The sequence below is a fragment of the Aquarana catesbeiana genome, linkage group LG06, assembly GCF_042186555.1.
Source record: "Aquarana catesbeiana isolate 2022-GZ linkage group LG06, ASM4218655v1, whole genome shotgun sequence".
Lineage (NCBI taxonomy): Eukaryota > Metazoa > Chordata > Amphibia > Anura > Ranidae > Aquarana > Aquarana catesbeiana.
Genome location: NC_133329.1, coordinates 126,126,587 through 126,140,983, shown reverse-complemented (window position 1 = coordinate 126,140,983; position 14,397 = coordinate 126,126,587). Strand labels below are relative to the sequence as shown.

Here is a 14,397-nt window from a genome sequence, read left to right as displayed (position 1 = left end):
GGTCTGGAGGATATTAGTTATGAGGAAAGGTTGCGAGCACTGAACTTATTCTCTCTGGAGAAGAGACGCTTGAGAGGGGATATGATTTCAATTTACAAATACCGTACTGGTGACCCCACAATAGGGATAAAACTCTTTTGCGGAAGGGAGTTTAACAAGACTCGTGGCCACTCATTAAAATTAGAAGAAAAGAGGTTTAACCTTAAACTATGTAGAGGGTTCTTTACTGTACGAGCGGCAAGGATGTGGAATTCCCTTACACAGGTCTCAGCGGGGAGCATTGATAGTTTTTAAAAAACTATTAGATAAGCACCTGAGCAATCACAACATACAGGGATATACAATGTAATACTAACATATAATCACACACATAGGTTGGGCTTGATGGACTTGTGTATTTTTTCAACCTCACCTACTATGTAACTATGTAACTTTTATCCATGTCTCCTGTGGGGTCATTTTTCACATACTAGTTCCATCTTGAGAGGCCAGTGGAGTGGAATTGTGCTGTCAGTGGAATCAATCTGGTGCATTTCCGGCACCTCCAGCAGTGAATGTATATACTAGAGAGGGGTGTAGGGTGTGCTGGAGGGCTAGTGATGCTTGCTTCTGGGAGATCTATTGTCCCTGGTGGGGATCTGTTTTTGTGTGAGGGTCTATTGTTGCTGGTGGAAGATCTATTGTTGCTGGGTGGTCTTATGTTGCTGGTAGGAATGTACTGTTGAGGAACAGGTTTATTTTTGCTGGCTGCTGGAGGGTCGATTGATGCTGGCTGCTGGGAGATCTGTTGTTGTTGCTGTGGGTCTAATTTTGCTGGGGAGGATCTTTTGTTGTGTTTGGGGGGTCTATTGTTGTGTGGAGTATCTATTGTTGCTGGGGTGGGGTCTATTGTTGCTGGGGTGGAGTCCATTGTTGCTGGGGGAGTCTATTGTTGCGTGGGGGCACTATTGTTGCTAGCTGCGGGGAATCTAATTGACTGTTATCAATAACAAATTCCATACAAATTATTTAGCACCACAAAATTATACTTGGTTCTGTATTCTCTAAAAGGAGCAGTACTGGGAGGTGGGTAGGGGGTGGAACCAAGATACGGTGCTCAGAGGTGGGTAGGGGGTGGAGACAAGGGGTGACTCAGAACGGGAGAGTTCCTGCACCTATTCCCTGAGAAAAAAAGCCCTGGATGTTATTATTGTATATTATAATTTTTCCACAGCCATTCATGGTTTTCACTGTACATTTATAGCACCTTAAGATGTTAAATGTGTAAGAACATGATGAAACAAGTAAAGGTTTGTGAAAACTACCTATAATTATATAATGGTGTAATATTTTGGACAATTAACATTGGTCTAAACACTTTTTTTGACATAATGGTGTTTGAATTAAGGTGACAGAGCCACCATTGCCCAGTGTCTATGAATTAGAGGACTGAAGAAGCAATTTGGATAAGTACTGAAACGTCTTCCGTTTTTTTTAACAATTCCTTTCCTCCGGGTCCCCCGGTTTACTCCCACACTTCATTGATATGCTGGTAGGTTAAATGGCTCCTGACTAAATTGACTCTAGTATGTGTGTGCATGAATGTGAGTTATGGACTCTATATTAAATAATAAACATGAAATAATAAACAAATGGGCGCAAAGAACTATGAATCACACAGGATAACGTGAATATAATGATATTAATACACCATATAAAAGTGTCAGCACAGTCCAGCACACACATAAAATATAAATAAATATATTTTATATCATGCAGTGATGCAAATCTTCTATATAATGTTTCTCCAACACCGTGTCTTCTAGAATACAATGTGCTTAAATCTTCACAATCAAAAAATGCTTCACCCGAAGTGACATATAAATATGCTCACCAGATATCTCCGGCCACAAAGTGACCCCCAGGCATATAATGAAGGGAATCCTTTATATCGAACTTTTCCAAGCCACATGCAATTCTAATCGATTGTTCCCAAGGATCAATCAGACTCCATTTCAATAGTAAATAGTAAATGTAAGACAAATCTTCCAACTAATATACTCTAGGATGCATAACCACAGCTCCTTCCATAGAGATCTGTGAATTTGGGCTCCCCAAGAACGAGCCACAGAAGAGCAATATAGTGTGATATTGTCTTTAATAAAAAGCACTTACAAAAGCACTTACATACGTAAGGCACAAATAGATAGCAGTACAGCTGTAGGATGAGGCAGGGGCCGGTCCGTCAGCCTGTTCCATGGACTTTATATTGTAAGCTCCTTGAGGGCAGGGACTGGTGTGAATGTATGTATATATATATATATATATATGTATATATATATATATATATATATATATATATATATATATATATATATATATATATATATATATATATATATATGTGTTTGTGTGTAAAGTGCTGTGTACATTTTGGGTGCTATATAAGCACCTGTACCAAATAAATAAAGTCCTATTGAATAACTAATCCTAGCCATAATATGGCATTGATAAGTGAAAATCTTAATAGACAAAGCAGGTGTTCTGCCTTCAGTTTCTGCATTCTTGTCCTGGATCAGTGACTACGAGAGTATTACAGTCAGGTACCAGTCCTTTTTAGAAGAAGGTCAGCAAAGGAAGACTAACAATTTGACTCAGTATGTTTCCTTAAAATTACAATAACACATTAGCAAGGCGCACTGAGGATTAAAGAGTGTGGGTAGATGTGATGGTGTACAAAGTGTGAAGGTATTATCTCCCATGCATGTAAAGTGCAGTACTGTATTTATAGAGATTTACAAATATATGATACTCTCTGGATTTGTGCTAGCAGGCACATTACAGACATTACAGACACAGTGTCCGCACATAACCAGTGCTTTACACCTAAACTGTCACATACAAAATCATATAGAAGTGCATGTAAAAACCAATAAATGAAAAGTCCCTTAAATTCCAAAGTCCCACATGGCGTTACCTGCCTTTTCCTGCCCAACACGTTTCATCAATATGACTTCATCACTGGCTCATAACGACGTCTCATTAATGAAACATGTTGGAAAGGACCAGGTAAGTGACATCATCGTATTGCAATATGACTGCACTTGAAGATGCATGTTTTTTTTTATTTTATCCACAGACAGATTATCCATAGTTCTGTGTGCACTTTTTTAAGTGGTAATACCCTAATAAATTGTCTCATGCTTCTCTGCTAATGATGATCGTTTGCGGAGGGAGGTTGAGAGATGTTCACAAAGTGGAATTAACTTGGATTTGGATTACATTATGTCCTATATAATCCTAATTGTATATTGTATAGTGTATCTTCTGAAGGTGGCGGAGCTTTATCACAAAGGGCATTTTGATTTTATGAATCACTTGGTAGATAGGTGAAGATTTATGCTGAAATTGTTCAAAAAGTGTATTTGGGACTTTGGAATTTAAGGAACTTTTTATTTATTGTTTGCTAATCATATGCATTTGTATATGATTTTAAATGTAACAGTTTATGTGCATAGCGTTGCCTTTATGTGGACACTATAATTTTGATATTTAGTGCAATGGTTTTCTTTTTTTTTTTTTTTATTTAATTTTATTTTCACAATTGTTTGAGAGCAGATAGTGCTGTAGTGTAGATATAGTACAATACAGGCATCCTCACTGTGGTTTGACCTATTCTGGCACATGCCGGTTTGCTAGTGTACAGCAGATCTCATCATTCACATCTATAAGGTGCACGTAGAGTCTAAACAACCTGTGTGAAGACCAATTACAGCGATGTCCATTATTTTCAGTAATAATAAACAATTTTATAAATGCTGCAAAGTTTGAAAAACAAAAACATGCACTTTCAGGAATCCAATGCCAGTGTACATGAGTACATACGCTCATTACCATTTTGCAGACTACTCAAATAGATATCATTGATCTTTGAAAGGTACACAATCAAACACTACTATCCGTTTATGCAAAAATCTACGTCATAACAACACAAGTCTAAAGAGAAACCCACAAATCTAAAACACATCTAATTATTCTTACATATTCTTATCAGTTCTATTACTCAGAACAAAAAGATATATCAAACCTTAACCTACTGAAATCTATTAGATATTAACATTTTGTCACATTTTAATGGTTGTACAGTATGTAGACAGTTAAATACAATTATACCTTCAAACTGTTATCATACAAAATCATTTTTAAAAGTTGCAAAATGGACAATAATACAACAAAAACAAAAACAGTCAGCCTGACAAGTCACGCTCCATGCATTGCAATGGAACCATTCTAATAGGAGTGACTGTGAACCGGCACTCATCCAACGTTAAAGTAATACAACAAGCTATGAAAAAAAAAAAAAACATAAAAAAGATTTTATTCTTTAAACAGAATTAAAAAACATTAAATTGTTGTTTGAGTTATTTTATATTGGCACATGTTTACAGATAAAATTAAAATATTACATTTGAAATACAGAAAAAGGTTGTGCTGCTTTAATTTTAACACAAACTGCATGCTTTAAGGGTTTAGCAAGTAAAGAAATATTAAATGCAAAGATCATACCTGTCAGTGTCCTTTCCAATATTGTGAAAGTTTTCTGTGTGTGTGTCAGAGTGAGAAATATTAGAAGACTCTTATCTTCAGGAAAATCACTGCTTCATTTCCTGTTGGAGAGGCGTTACGATCATTTGATAGTTATAAATAGTTGACATCTCCTCCAGGGACTTGTCTTCTAATTTCTAAAGAAGTTAGTTCTGAAATAAGTAGGAGGTACACATGACTATTAAAAGCTTCATGTGTTACTGTCAATGCTACACTTGCACAGTAAGGTAAGGTTAGAAAAGTAGCTTTTTACATACTTTTACACAGTGGCAGCTGATGAAGTTTTAGGATGGGGGGGGCGCCAGACCCCACCCTTCCTTTTTGACCACTCCCACTTACCATAAACCCCACCCCTTATAGAATCCACCCACTCCATCCCCTGTATTCCACTTGCTTCCACCCATAGTGTCAGGAGTATACAGCTCAGCATCACCGATACGGTATATAGATCAGCACCACAGATACAGTATATAGATCCGCACCACAGATACAGTATATAGATCAGAACCACAGATACGGTATACAGATCAGCACTACAGATACGGTATATAGATCAGAACCACAGATACGGTATACAGATCAGCACCACAGATACTGTATACAGATCAGCACCACAGATATGGTATATAGATCAGCACCAGAGATACTGTATACAGATCAGCACCACAGATATGGTATATAGATCAGCACCACAGATACTGTATACAGATCAGCACCACAGATACTGTATTCAGATCAGCACCATAGATACTGTATACAGATCAGCACCACAGATATGGTATATAGATCAGCACCACAGATACTGTATACAGATCAGCACCACAGATACTGTATACAGATCAGCACCACAGATACTGTATACAGATCAGCATGACAGATACGATATACAGGTCAGCACCAGAGATACAGTATATAGATCAGCACCACAGATACGGTATACGGATCAGCACCACAGATACGGTATACTGATCAGCACCACAGATACGGTATATAGATTAGAACCACAGATATGGTATACAGATCAGCACCACAGATACTGTATACAGATCAGCACCACAGATACGGTATATAGATCAGCACCACAGATGCGGTATATAAATCAGATCCACAGATATTTTATACAGATCAGCACCACAGATACGGTATACAGATCAGCACCACAGATACGGTATACAGATCAGCACCATAGATACGGTATACAGATCAGCACCATAGATACGGTATACAGATCAGCACCACAGATACGGTATCTAGATCAGCACCACAGATATGGTAAACAGATCAGCACCACAGATATGGTATATAGATCAGCACCACAGATACGGTATATAGATCAGCACCACAGATACGGTATATAGATCAGCACCACAGATACGGTATATAGATCAGTACCACAGATACGGTATACAGATCAGCACCACAGATACAGTATACAGATCAGCACCACAGATACGATATACAGATCAGCACCACAGATACGGTATATAGATCAGCACCACAGATATGATATATAGATCAGCACCACAGATACGGTATATAGAGGGTTTGTTTAGGGTGGAGAGGCAGGGAGATGGGTTATTGTTTAGGGTGGAGACACAGGGAGGGGGGGTTATTGTTTAGGATGGAGAGGCAGGGAGGGGGTTGATTTAGGGTGGAGGCAAGAAGGGGGTTATTGTTTAGGGTGGAGAGGCAGGGAGGGGGGTTATTGTTTAGGGTGGAGAAGCAGGAAGGGGGTTTGTTTAAGGTGGAGGCAGGAAGGGGGTTATTGTTTAGGGTGGAGAGGCAGGGAGGGGGTTATTGTTTAGGGTGGTGAGGCAGGGAGGGGGGTTATTGTTTAGAGTGGAGGCAAAGAGGGGGTTATTGTTTAGGGTGGAGAGGCAGGGAGGGGGGTTATTGTTTAGGGTGGAGAGGCAGGGAGGGGGGTTATTTTTTAGGGTGGAGAGGCAGGGAGGCGGGTTATTGTTTAGGGTGGAGGCAGGGAGGGGGGATATTGTTTGGAGTGGAGAGGCAGGGAGGGGGGTTGTTGTTTAGGGTGGAGAGGCAGGGAGGGGGTTATCGTTTAGGGTGGGGAGCCAGGGAGGGGGGTTGTTTTAGGGTGGAGAGGCAGAGAGGGGGGCCGTTTTAGGGTGGAGAAGCGGGGGGCTGTTTTAGGATGAAGAGGCGGGGGCAGGGACGTTTTAGGGTGGAGAGGCAGGGAGGGGGGGCCGTTTTAGGGTGAGAGGCAGAGAGGGCCATTTTAGGGAGGGGAGGCAGGGAGGGGGGCCATTTTAGGGTGGAGAGGCAGGCAGAGGGAGCCGCTTTAGGGTGGAGAGGCAGGGAGAGGGGGCCATTTTAGGGTGGAGAGGCAGGGAGGGGGGGCGTTTTAGGGTGGAGAGACAGGGAGAGGGGGCCATTTTAGGGTGGAGAGGCGGGGGGGCATTTTAGGCAGGGGGGCGCTTTAGGGTGGAGAGGCAGGGAGGTGGGGCCATTTTAGGATGCAGGAAAGGGGGGTTTGGGAACCCCACAGCTGGCAGTCACTGCCCAGCACCACAACACTCAGCAGCCCCACCCTCTCCATCCATGAAGCTCTGCAGCAGCTTAGAAAAGTGAACAGAGGTGGGGGGAGGGGGAGCCAGGCTCACGGTAGGACACACTGCACACCACGTGGAGCAGTCACTCTGTAGCCACCCTGCAGAGGAGTCTGAGGACTCGGGGGATGGGGAAGCATGTTGCCGGGAGGAAAAAACATGCAAAAATCCTCTGGCATTCACAGTCAGTGAGAGAGATCACCTCCAATCCCCGCACTCAGTCACTCACCTTCTGTTCTGGTACACCGCGCTCGTGCTCAGCTCTGCACCCAACCGCCGCATCTGTGATCTGCTCCCCGCCTCACATCACAGGGTCCTGGGTTGCAGTAATAAAGTAGTCTCAGGGTCCGCACTCCACTCCGACTCCAGTGAAACTGGAAGTGACGTTTTAGTGATGAAAAGGTATCGCCCAGTCGCCCTCCGGTCCCGGCCAATGAAAATAAATGGACAAGAGCCAGGGACAAATCACTGGAGAGTGGGAGTGTGTGCGAGCGCACAGCTTGCGCCCTGCACATGCCCAATACACGGGCAAATCAGTTTCCCAGCTTGCAATCAGCTGATTGCAAGCTGGGAAGCTTCCCATAGACCGCCATGTGTCCGGCGCCTGGTCACTCTTAAAGTGACTTTTTTTTGCCAAAGGCTTGGGGGGGGGGGCATCACCCGAGTGCCCCCTATGGACAGGCCGCCACTGCTTTTACATGTTTAAAAGAACATGACCGTCTTGGTATCTATCAAGGTTCTTGAAACTTCTGAAAGGAACCACTAAAAATAATATGTGTATATGCACCTACAGTTTTCACTTGGGCCCAGGAGCAGACTGATAACTCATGGGGCCCCAGGGCAATAGGAGATTATGGGGCCCCCAGGCAATCAGAAATTATTGGGCCACACAGTATACACAGACAGATGTAAAAAAAACACAGATTTATACATACTGTCCCTGGTTTTACTGAGGCTGGCAACCCTGATGGGGCCCCCTAGTGGCCCAGGGCCCTCAGGCAGTGCCCGAGTCGCTCAATGGTCAGTCCGCCCCTGCTTGGGCCACATGAAAAGTAAAACAAACCTGTTGATCCTGCCAGTGAAGTTCACCCAATGCCGCTTCCTGTGATGGGATGACAACAATACTGCACTGCTCCTGAATTAAGATCAACCCCCATATTGGCTGTGCCTAATTGATAACAGTGGGATGAGAAGATGTTGTAGTGGGTGTAGCTATCAGCATTGTCACTGTTAATTCACAAGTCTGTAGCTTATCAGTCACCACCTGTCTGGCCTCACCTAGTCCTGTCCACTGCTTTGTGGACTGACAGCACTGCTTTTGTTGCTGAATCCCTCCCATTGTAAACTGCAGTGTTTGAGAGGGGGAGCATGTGAGACACAAATGAAGGAGGATTTGGCTTAGTCGAAAAGGGTAAAGGAAGTTTTTTCTTTTATTTATGTGGCGTGTGCATCATATAGTATCTGGTTTTGTTACTTGTTTACCTGTAACACAAGCCTTTAGTTGTACTTTAACCACTTAAAGACTGCCTACCGCATATATACTGCGGCAGGGCGACTCTATTGCGTGAAATGACATACCTGTACGTCATTTTATGCAATAGATACTGTGGGCGCACGAACCCATTGGACAGGAGGGGAGCCAATCAGTCCGCTGGCCACCCGCGATCGTTCCACCAGAGAGGCAGAACGGAGATCTGCCTATGTAAACAAGGTAGATCGCCGTTCTGACAGGGGAGGACAACAGTTTAGACCCCTGATATCTCACCAAAGCCCCCAAAAAATATAAAAAAAATATTGTAAAAACACTCTAAAAAAATGAAAATGTAAAAAAAAAAAAAAAAAAAAACAACTGATACCACTCATCCCTGCCCTACCAACACTGTCCACTGCCCCAACCCCCTCCCCCCAAAAAGCATTGTGAAAAAAAAAAAATAAAATTGTAAAAAAATCAATACGTAAAAATAGAAAACTACTTACACCCTCCACTGCCACATACCCCCCACTTTCTTCCCCAGAAGCACTGTGAAAAAATATTGAAAAGGTGGTTTAAAAATCTGGGGGGGTGGGCGTTTGGGGGCGCGGAGCGCCACCTCTCTGAAACGAGTTTGCCACCTCCCTGAAATTAGTTTTTGCAGGTTGGGATGTCTGTGTTGCTGCTTCTCAGTTCGTGGTCTTCGTTGGCGGTTCTCGCTCGCTGTTGCAGGTAGGATTCAAACCTTTTTCATTTCATACGCAATGTTACGATTCGTTATGTCTCCTTTCCCGCATCTCTTTCGTACTTAGCTGCCTCCAAGTTGTTGTCGGTCATGTCACGACATCATTCTGCACAGGCGTAGTAGATTTGTAGGTTCCCTCTGCCTTGTTTGTCATCCCATTCACAAACATACAATTCATTTTTGTAGATCCAAGCCTCCGAGCCCCTGTCGGTCGCTGTCTGATATCACTTGACACAGGCTTCATTGGTTATAGGATTCACTGTCTATGGGGTTGCCACCTCATCCATTTGGAAATTAGCATGTATTGATTGCACAGGTTCTGTGGCTGATTGAGGTGATAATTAGACCCACCTGGAGCCTTGTATGCACTTTGATTAGCCTCGGGGGCTGGGTGGTTGGTATGTGTTTGGTTTTGGAGGAGGGGGTGGCAACCTAACACTGTACGACGGCCTAATTCAAATCCCGGTCGCGTTATTGACATAGTGTTTCGTATCCTCAGCACGACACAAGTCAATTCCAGTTGTCACACACATCATAAGCTTCCTGCAGCTTGGTCTCTCTCATGAGACTCCTGCCACAAGCAACCAGTTATTACTCAAACCATTCATACGGTCGAGTTGGCATGATTTGTCCTTGTTTTTGCCTCCCTGATGAGGCTACTTTCTTGCAATCGTTCCAAGCGCGTTTCCAGTGGCACACAATCTGACCTCTCGTTGTCTCCAGTGTCACACAATTTGGCCACTCACGTTTTCTTGTCTGTCGTTTCTCCCTTAGGTCAGTCGTGTTCAGGTTGTTCCATCCTGCAATAGGTTTGACGTGCTTTCTACAAAAAAAAAAAAAAAGACGAAAATAAATAAATAAATAAATAAAATAATATATATACTGTATATATATATATATATATATATATATATATATATATATATATTACATTCTTCCAACAGGCACCATGCTTCTGCAACACAGCCTTCCCCATTAGATTCCTGCCACAAGCTCTCAGTTGTTCTCATACCACTCATTACCCATTTACAGGCACCACGAGCTTCTGCTACATGGCCTCCTTCTCGAGGTTCTTTGCCACAAGTTCTCAGTCACCACTCATACCACTCTTTATCCGTTTACAGGCATCATGAGTTTCCACAAAACGGCCTCCCCCACGAGGTCCCCGCCACAAGCTCTCAGTCGCCACTCATTACTCATTCACAGGCATAACAACCTTTTGCTACACGGCCTCCTTCTCGAGGTTCTTTGCCACAAGCTCTCAGTCGCCACTCGTTAACTGTTTTCAGGCACCACAAGCTTCTGCAGCATGGCCTCCCCCTTGAGGTTTCTGCCACAAACTCTCAGTCGCAACTCATTTGCCTGTTCACACTTACAACTCATGCAACTTCTTAGGTCGCAAATGCCGACATGCTTCATCACGCCTCTTTTTAGTGTCAGCTCATTTATTTACGTCACTCGGTCAGCATGGCCTTGGTTATCCCCATACATGTTCCACTTTTCTCTACTGCTTGTTTTCGCTTCCATTTGAGGCTACTTTATTGAAAGACGCAAGTGACACTTTCTTGCAAGCTCACGTCAACGTTTTTCTCACAGGTAATATGACACACATGCACACATGCAGAACTTTTCATGCTTTTACCCGGGGGGTCGCGAGGGGGTGTAGGGCCTTCACACCAGGTGAAACCTGAACCTCCATCTTACCTTTTTCAGGTTCTCGGTCGCCAGATTAGTCTCGGCCACAACCAGGGCCTCTATTCTATCAGAGCATGAGCCAGGGGGGTAGTACACGGGAAACTCTCCCACATCAACCTGCAGCACTTTAGCCATCTCAGTACCTCACATACACAAATTGGGCTGCTGGTCTGGCGCTTAGCTACTGTCACATTTTCTTTCTTACCTATTTTCTGAAGGACATCACCTTCAAACATGGATGCCAGACGTTCCTTGACCTTCCCCTCTACCTCTAGTGCTGCTCAAGGCATGCCTGCCCCTATTCAACATCCTTAGGTGGACAAGTTGGGACGGCCCATCCAGTTACTAGGCAAGGCGCCTATCTGCAACAACTTCAACCATGGCACCTGCAGCTTCAACCAATGCCGACTGCTCCACATTTGTGTCAACTGTCATAGAGCTCATCCCAAAAGCACATGCACCCTCAAGCATCCCAACTCTTCCTGACTGAGCCGGGTGAACTCACGATGGCTGGAGTTATACCTTTCCTTTCACCCGTCACACGCATACACACCATTCCTGGTGTGAAGGTTTATCTCTGGATTCCACACCAGGCTCATCACCTTACCCCACACCATCCATGAGTGCAGGAACGTCTGCTCAGCCTCCAATGATGAGCAGGCTATTGACAATCTGTTGCATACCAAGCTGGATCGGGGATTCATTATCAGCCCCTTCGCTGAGTCGCTATTTGAGACATGGAGAGTTAGCCCTATTGGGCTTGTCAAGAGCAAATTCTCAAATTACGTTTGGTGTACGACTTGTCTGCGCCTCATTCCTCCCACATCCCCAGTCTCACTCACTGATTCCTTCCGAAGAGTTCTCTTAAATATGCGTCTGTTGACTTAGCTTTACAGTCCATCATTAGCGTAGGCATGGGCGCATCGTTGTCCAAGGCAGACATTTAAGATGCTTTTAAGCTCTTACCCATTGAACCCTCCTTGTGGCAGTAGCATGGCATCATATGGAGAGATTTATTCTACTTTTCTACCAAACTGACCTTCGGCTCAAAGAGCTCCATGGCTCTTCGATACGCTTACTCAGTCCCTCCCCTGGATCCTAACTCACCAGGCGCAATGCCAGAAAGTCATCCATTACCTGGATGACTTCCTGCTAATGGAACGGCCTGACAACCCCCCCTCAGATTTAGACAAATTAAGGGTAGTGTTGTAGGCAGCTGTAGTGCAGGGTAGCCTAGTTGACTGCAAGAGGTAGTGGGTTAGCAAGTGTATATTCTCACTTTCCAGCCTATATGATATGTTTATGTGTACATATGTTCAGAGCTGTTTGGCCTCTATAATTGTCTCCAGCACCAGCCTGGTGTCCTGATAGGACAAGCAAATCTCAGGAGATTTGATCAGCCATTTTTGGGTGGATACTTTATATAAGAAAACCCAGCCACGTTTAGTTCACTTCACGTATGTGCATAGACAGGGAGGGAGAACCTGCTTATCAGGGAGAGTTAGGAGAAGATAGGGAGAGTGTTCTAGCCTGTGGGGGATAGCTCAGGGTTCCTACGGAGTCCTGTATCAACAATCCTGATCAGATGAAAGACTCCCCATTGTTAGTAATAAATCCGGTGTCCTCGCTGTGAGAAAGGGACAAGCGGATCAGATACCTATATTCACCTGCTGAAGGAATATCGTTGTACTGGGTAATGTGTGTGAATAGCAGCCTCTACAGATATGCACCATGTGCTGGGGTTTATACTGTATTAGTCAGTGGAAAGTGCCTATAGTGCTGACGAATACAATTACCGCTTACATCAGAAGTGACTGTGCTGTGTATCTGTGCCTCCATGCTTGGAGTGAAACTATGTGCCTTACTGCTGTAAATACTCTTTCTACTACCGTCTCTCCGGTAATAAATGTTGCCTGGTTTAGAAAGTCAGTACGTGTGATTCCCTCTGTGAAAACGCTACACTCTACCCCTGCTTACAGTGTTCGGCAACCTCAACATGCCCATAGCGGAGCATAAAGTGGAAGGCCTCGCGCAGTCTATCACCTTCCTTGGAATCACCCTTGACACCTGCTCTATGCAGGCCAGCCTACCCCCTGACTACCTGTCCCGGATGCCTTCACCACCTCACGAAGTTGCACCAAGAGACAGCTGCAGTCCCTGTTAGGCATGCTGAACTTTGCTATGAGGATTGTCCCTCAGGGGCGTTCCTTCATTTCTCGTCTCCTGGTCTTCCTTTCCCATGCACAGGACCCGAATCAAATCATCAGGCTAGACCAGGCAGCTGCTACAGATCAATCTAATGTAGGACAACTTCCTTGAGAACTGGAATGGTGTATCCATGTTCATCCCAGCAGCTTCAGCCTTCTCACCTCATATAGTAACAGATGCAGCAGCCTCCACAGGCTTCGCTGCCATTTTTGGTACCCATTGGTTTGCAGGTCCATGGCCGCAGGAAATCCTCCTAGTCCCCGGGTTCAGCCAGATGTACTCATTGTCCTCATTGTTCGAGCTTTACCCTATCGTCGCAGCAGCTCAGGTCTGAGGACACACCTGGGCGGGTCAGACCATGGTCTTCTCCTCTGACAACTTAGCCATGGCTGAGATTGTCAACAAAGGCAGGTCCAAGTACCTTTTCCTTTGTATTTCTTACGGAGACCCGGAGCCGACCCAGCCTCATTTCCTATCCCACCTTGGTTGCAGCTAACGATGGGCTAAGAGACCACCTTCACAATGCTATGCTGCTCATAAACCAGTCGCTGTCGCCAAATTCCTAGCCACATGACCCAGGACAGGCACAGATCATATCAAGCACATCTTGGCCTTTGAGTCTTACTGCCACACTCATCTGAGCCTGTCCAACAACACTGTCAGACTGTACCTAGCTGACAGCCAGCATTTCCTCTCTCTACAAGCCCCTGGGAAACCCTTGTTGTTCGCGACCTATGCGGTCAAAGCTTTGCTGCGTGACAGCCCGTAGCAAACGCTTGCCCATATCAAGTTCCACATTCCGGACATGTCAGCCATCCTGTCACGGTCCCCTTTTGGGTTGCTGCCCAGTCTGGTCATCCAAGCAGCCATCTACCTGGCCTTCTACAGCCCGGTGAGTTCACTTAAAGTGGCCCCGTTTGCAAGGTGCTAGGCAGGTACCATCTGGCCCGCCTTCAAGACCATTTTGTTCTACATCTGTCTGGCACCAGGATTGACATCAAATTTTTCCAAACCCACAAAGAATGGTGTCCAGTAGTGGTTCTGGACAAGTTGTTACCACACCTGCCGAGCCAGTCTAGCTCCAGCCTTTTCCTTCCAGCCCACTAACAGCTAGCCAGTTCATCAGA

The 14,397-nt window shown here is 44.6% G+C and overlaps 1 protein-coding gene across 3 annotated transcripts in view; it reads right to left on the bottom strand.

The window, feature by feature from the left end:
• Positions 1-4,815, bottom strand: part of LOC141148911 (interleukin-9 receptor-like) — a 136,758-nt gene extending 131,943 nt beyond the window's left edge. For all 3 annotated transcript variants that reach the window (XR_012245262.1, XM_073636775.1, XM_073636773.1), the window contains exon 1: positions 4,546-4,815. The gene's annotated coding sequence lies outside the window, so the exon portion shown is untranslated. The remainder of the gene's footprint in view (positions 1-4,545) is intronic.
• Between the last annotated feature and the right edge of the window lie 9,582 nt (positions 4,816-14,397).